General features: G+C 33.4%; 1 pseudogene; it reads right to left on the reverse strand.

Annotated features, from left to right (window-relative positions):
* Nucleotides 1-5,483: 5,483 nt before the first annotated feature.
* Nucleotides 5,484-5,600, reverse strand: LOC145283884 (5S ribosomal RNA; annotated as a pseudogene).
* Between the last annotated feature and the right edge of the window lie 1,619 nt (nt 5,601-7,219).

The following is a 7,219-nucleotide window of genomic DNA, read 5'->3' on the forward strand; positions in this document are numbered from 1 at the left end:
GCTTTTCGTTTTTTTTTTTTTAACTTTAATTTACTTGATTCCTCCAGCCTTGACAGACGTGTTTTAAATATTCTCTCCAGTGCTTCTTCTTTTAATGATTTGGAATTCATTCCATTTGCGATTTTTTCCAAGGAACTCTGCCTTTTGGATCATTTTGGACCATTTGGAATTTACCCATTGGATTGGAAATTTTAAATTCGACCGTTTTGGATTTTACCATTCTTGGATTTTTTACCCTTCACCGGACTATCCATTCATGTGAAATCTTTTTATCATTTTTCTTTTACCTCCTATTCCCCTTACCTCACCTTTTTTTTTTTTAACCAAGTAAGATCTGTGACTTACTTGTAGTTTCATTAAATACTTTTATATGCAAAATCCGATCCTGCATTTTGCTAATTCCTGCCCTCTGATGAGAAGGAGAGTATTTCTTCGAAACTCCGCGGATTAAGGACTATCCACTTATCTTGTGCTTCCTTTTTTAAAATTAAATATGTTTTTAACTCTTTTTCAAGATGTCTTTTAACATGTTTTATTAATCATTTGTTCATATATATATATATATATATATATATATATATATATATATATGCATATATATATATATATAGTAAGTTATAAAATATATGTGGCGATTAAGCTACACTGAATATTCTGCGTTTCATCCACTCTAGGACTCTTCAGGTTTATGCGCGAATTTCGTGGTTGTCTGTCGTTTTTATATACGCACCTTCTATTGGGATTTTAGTTAGCCAATCAGCTTTCTAGTATCCACCGCGCCCTTCCTATCAGCCAATGAACATGCACTTATCGGACAGAGGCCTATTTGACCTCTGGTTGACCTGTTCCTTTGTGTGTGCTCTATTAAGCCTGGATATCTAGTTTCTTAACCGGTTTTAAATCTAGGTTATGGTTTGCTTGTTTGTTTGTTTGTTTTTATGTTAGTTTATATATATGTATATAAATGTTTATACATATATGCACATATATATACATATATATATACATACATATATATACAGAATATTCAGTGTAGCTTAATCACCATATATATTTTATAACTTACTAACTAGCTCTACCTACGTATTGAGCACTTTTGAAGTAAATACTTAAAGTTTACGCATAAATTTATACTTTCGTATATTAATTTATGTGAGTAAATGAAGTAGTTATATATATATATATATATATATATATATATATATATATATATATATATTAATACGAGCGGCATTCCAGAAGTAATGCTTCCAATTTTTTCAACCAGAATGGATCAGATGGTATCGCAAATTGCAATGTTATAATGACTGAACTTATGCATTCATGATCTACAAGTTTCATCTCTCTGTTGCAGATATTGACCCTAAGAAAAAAAAACCGTCATAGACGTGCGTCAGAAACAGATGCGTCTTGCAAAAACGCATCGAGAACGGTAGTCACTATGTAAAAAGAAATCTGGAGCACAATAGATCGTTCGTTATCATCATTGTAGCTCTTCAAATTTTTTTTATTTTAAAACATAAGAGGCTTTACTTTTGGAACTTCTCTCGCATGACAAAGTGAGCTCCGGACGCCCATGCACAGTCGTCGTTTATCGCTGGCAAACGTGCATTGATAATGGTGATGACTATTCAGAAAAATAAATTGTGGAGCACAAAAGGTCGCTTGTTTTAATGGCATCACTTCCGTCTTCGAATGTATTCAATTATTGAGTTAAAAGAATAGGAGGCTTTACTCTTTGAACTACCCTCATATGTATATATAACTCAATTCAAAAGTTATTTCCTTTAGGATGATTGAATACGAGTTGAGACTTATATTCGTAAATAAATATAAGGTTTATTACTATTCGCTTTTTTATCCTCTTCTTTCGATAATTCTCACGACTGAAACGACCGCATAGATCAGAAAGTTAAATTGAAATTAATGGTGACTTTTGTTTACCATTCAAAGTGTGCGGAGAATTAAATAGAGCCGCACACTAATAATTGTTAGTTAACATGAAATATGTCCGTTGATAATATATACGTGTGTGTGTATGTGTGTGTGTGTCTGTATATTATATTATATTACATTACATTATATAGTAAGAAAAAGAAAGGAAGAGGAAGAGGTTGATATACAGAAGGAAAACAAGTAAAGATCATGTGTGTACGCTTGTTCACAGATTTTGTTAAATTTGTTTGTTTTTTTCTAACATTTAGCGATAATATTCACTTACCTAAGACCGCTCCCCATCTTTATTATATCCCATTACCTTTTGAATGGCTACTCCTATCCCGATCCCTAAGAATAAACCTCGATCTCCTCAGTGTGAAAGTTCTGGTCTCCGAATCTAATCTAAACGGAATCTACAGTTAAAAATGATAACCGGAAGTGTAGTAATGTCTTTTTTTCTTTTTATTTTTTTCGAATATCAAAAGTGCGCTTATTCTATTGTCATGATGACTTCCGGTACCCTAACTTATTACAAGCCAACACTTCCGGCCATGTACACACTTTCAAAGAGATAATAACGTCGAAAACCGTTAACATATGACCCAAGCATATCCGTCTCAATGACAGCTACAAGAAACATTAGGAATGCCCACTTGTTGAGCATTTTAAATTCTACTAGTCTTCGTACTGCTTTTTTTCTTTATGATGTTGTATAGTAAATGACAAGGGAGATAATCAATTGCTGATTAGGTTTTACTTTTTATATTTGTCTGTTTTTATTTGCTGTTTGTACATGGCGATTGGACACAGGCTCAAATTAGCATTTCCTGTCAACTAATGACAAACATGATTCACTGTCGAAATCAAACATAATATATAATATATAAAGGACAAAATATAATGTTTATCTTCCTCTTTGTAAAAAAAAAACAAGGCATTCCGTGTAAACCTTTTGAGGTGAAAAATCGTCAACAGATGCAACGATCGACGCACACGAACATAGCGACGGCATATATAGGATTCACATACATAGTTCATGCACAAACTCTCTCACTAACAAAACCAGAACGTTAACATATACATGCATATATACTGTTTATCCCATTTACAGACACTGTCACAAATAGATGTAAACAGGTTGTCGATAATATTAAATTATTTTTCTATGAAAAGACTTTGTCATTGATTCCTTTAATATTGCCTTTTCTTTCTAGTTTTATTGTTTGTTTTTTTGTTTGTTTGTTTGTTTTTTGCTAGCTTTTTTGTTTTTATTTTCTTGTTTTTATGTTTTCATTTTGTTTTGTGTTGGGTGGATAAGATCAAATAGTTTTGTTTGTGGAGATTGATCGTTTCGTTAACTAAAATGACACAAGAACTGAATCAGTTATTTAAATATGTATTACGATTTGCACGTTGTTAAATTACAAACGTTGCATAGGGAGATTAAAATTACGCTTGCACTTTTATGCGCACAATAAAATATAATTATTGATCTTGTAACGATCAAATTAAATACTATTCGGGATTTAAGCTTCTTTAGAAGCTATAAACTATCTTTAAATTAGAATGGAAAATATTTTGTATATGTGTACGGTGGTGACTTACGTTCTAATGTACAAAAACAATCATGATGTTTTTTTATTATTCTCATGTATATTTTTTAATTATTTTACTTCAGGCCAGTGTCTATATTTTTTTTTATATAAGTGCTCGGCACGTGTTTCGTGTTTCGTTTTGCAAATAGATATTATTACAAATAATATACAAAAAAAAAACGACGGAGTAAATCCAAAGTAAGGAAGACAGAAATCCAGAAAACTTTTTTTTAATCAAGAAATATGTTTTTAAATATCATTAAAAAAGCTTGACACCTCCAAAGCATGTGGACTATATATAGCAATAAAAAAAATGCTCTGCTGAGCTAGCTTCTAACTTCTCTAAACTCTAAAGACCTTAGAATGCTCACATTCTGGTTTCCTTGATAGCAGGAAAATTGCCTATGAAACCCACAAAGTTGTCACAACATAAGTCTCCTCTCGCTCTTCGTTAAAATCTTTGAAGAATTAATCAATCAGCAATACTGACGACATCATGCTCTATTCTTGTCGTACGAGCAAATCAAACATGCACATATCCAAGACAATGCCTTAATCCCTCGAAAATGACCTCCAGTCTGTAGTAGAATGGCACCAAAACTAAATGGTTGCATTAAATACAAACAAGACAAAGGTATTTTCCTTTAAGAATAATAGATAAAAAAAACTTTTCCAATGATCGATTGACATTGCTGATAAAGTCCAACGTTAAAACTCCTCGGCCTAACATTCATATGTAACATGAATTGGAATAAATACATAGAAGACACTGCTAAGTCTGTTGTAAGTCTATCTGGATAGAAAGCTTCACACACATGCCAATATTTCATATCGATATAAAGCTACCATTCGATCATGCATAGATATAATTGCTACATCTGAGCTGGTGCACCAAACACTAGGACAGGATTCAAAACAGAGTCTCTAATTTAATAGGTCCCGTACTGTCTGCCAAGCTCCAGCCTCTGTCCCATCACCCTAATATTGCCTCGCTGTGCTTGTTTTATAAACATTTCCATGGAATGAAGTCTGATTAAATTTTTGCATTGTACCCGCCCCTTAACGTAAATATTTTCGACTAAACCGTCTAGTAGCAAAAATGTTACCCTTTATAGTAGAGGCCACAATATACTGGAAAAATATTTACGCTAATAATTTCTTTCTTCGGGCTGCATGCATTTGAAATTCTGTTCTGTTTCCCCGACTGTGCCAATACGCAAAAATATATATCTGGAGATAAATTATATTTCTTGAGGTTAAATGACAGTGAGAAAGGAAGGATATGAAAATAAAATTCCTTGCGTGAAAGGTTGTTCTGGTGGTGATGAGTGCTCGGTAGAGTATTGATGGATGATTATTGGAGGGGGGGTCATAGTGGATCTATAAAGGTCGCCTGTCCCTTTGCTGATAAAATCAAAAAAGACATAGCTTGTATTATTCAATGGTATTGTAAAAAACATTAAATGTTTGTTTTGTGTGCCATCGAATTAAGTATGGATAAATTACAATATTAATATCCAGTATGATTTAGATTTAGAAAGGGGAGTGGAATACTAAACGATAGAAGAGAAGGAAATATCAAGAAAGAATGATTTGCAAAAATATCAGGAGAGATTAGTTTTATTTTTATATTTATTTAACATGAATTTTAATTTGAATATAAATAAAAATAATAGTGCCATTAAATGGGATAATGAGCAGTACATATGACAATAAGGGTGATATTTGTTCATTGTCGCGAAAATGATATAAAGCAAAGTTATGAAATGACAGCAGCCGGCTCCTTCAGTCTTTGACAGACTATGGATACCCATGATGGAGTGCCTGTGCGTGAATTTTTTGTGGCAGGAGGTACGCAATTTCCAACAACAGTCGACATTGTTAAATACCAGTAGCAAGTGAAGTGTATGTACAGGACGACTGGAAACAAATTCCGAGATAAGCGGAGAGCACATACAGCACCTAGAATTCCCAAATGGTCACCCATCTGGTGATGACCAGGCTCAACGTTGCTTAACTTCGGTGATCTGACGAGAACCGGTGTGTCAACGCGATTATGCAGTATATGAAATAGGATATAAATATTGAGATTTTATTCCTCTAGAATTCAATTATTTTGACTGGTTTTGAAATGAATGCGTGAGATAACATTGAGTTCTGTTGTGCGTTTTTTTTTTTTTTATCAAAACAAACAATAAATTTGATAAATACGATTAACTGATCTAAAACTAGGGGAGTGGTACCATTAATTTCGATGAGCGATGATGCGTACTGTGTTTTGCTCCCCCAGTTTAGCTCCGGTAGGGATTCCCGCTGGATAGATTGATGTGTGCGTTAGTAAGATGATGTCGATATCGATCTATAGAAATAAAGCAGTAGATGTATGTGTGTATGTCTGTCTGTTTGTAAATATTTAACCGATAAACTCTTAAACAACTGGTCACATAACACTGAAATTAACATAAAATAGTAATCATACACTAAGGATGGGTTATAATGAGTAAAATCTTTGTTTGGATGGATGAATAACGTGACACATATATCAGCAAGTTGAAATGCAAACTGTTCATTTCAAGTTGCTAATATATTTTTACTCCTTTCTGCGCATGCTCAAATTCAATTCATTTCTTCAAGTCATTTAATATTAAATCTTTCTTACATATCTATTATTAGCTATATCAGTAACAGACGCGGATAAAGCGCCAGATGTTTTGGTTTTAATTCTAGCTGATGGCACTCGAGTCATTTTGTTTTTTACATTTAAAATCGCTACTATATATTAGGCACAATATAAATATCAATAGAAATAATAATCAATAAATACGAAATCTGCATGAATTAAAATATATTTTGGCGTATTTTACACCCCGGCATGGTCGGCGCCTCCACTAGTCTACAATAAACGTTAATGGAATAAATCTATTCATTTCGATGATTCGTTAGTGACCAAACCTGCAGAAGAAAATGTTCCTCAAAACCCTATTAAGCATGACCAACCGGAGGAAAATGGAGATTTTTGCAAGTTAGAAACGAATCTCATTTGAAGTAACACAAACTTATTTGAAGCCGTAATCTGCTTATTAGGATAAGGGTTACGGTACATGATATTTCCAATAACAAAATTTTGAAGCGATGATTTGAAGCTACGAAGTTCGTTTCAAGAGTAAAGCTTCCTATTTTTAATTCAAAAACTAAAACGTTGAAGAGTTGCAAAGACAGGAGTGGTACCATTAAAACGGGCGACCTTTGGTGCTCCATGATTCATTTTCTACACAGTCACCACTATTCTCAGTGCACTTTTGTCAGCTATTTTTGATACCTCCGTTGTAAAAGTCTGGAGCGCGCTTTTTCACTCAGATCTCAGTCGCCACTCTAAAATCGATGAACCCATCTTCTAAGTGTGTTGATATTAACTGCATCGGCTTTGTAAACGTTCAACAGGCGCCGGTGAATTCTGGTCGGTCCAATTTTTTCTGCATGAAGGAATTAAAGACGCATCTCTGCTTGTGATGCTCGTCCATGACAGCGGTTTCTTTCTTAATCTCACACCGTCAATATCTACAATAGAGAGATTAAACTTTCAGATCATGAATGCATGAATTCATTATAACAATGCAATCTCTTCTTATCTATTTGGACGAAATAAAAAACAGGAGATTTTACTTTGGGACGTCCCTCGTATATAT

This window comes from Euprymna scolopes, chromosome 1 (genome assembly GCF_053919585.1).
Source record: "Euprymna scolopes isolate OS-2025 chromosome 1, ASM5391958v1, whole genome shotgun sequence".
NCBI classification, from domain to species: domain Eukaryota; kingdom Metazoa; phylum Mollusca; class Cephalopoda; order Sepiida; family Sepiolidae; genus Euprymna; species Euprymna scolopes.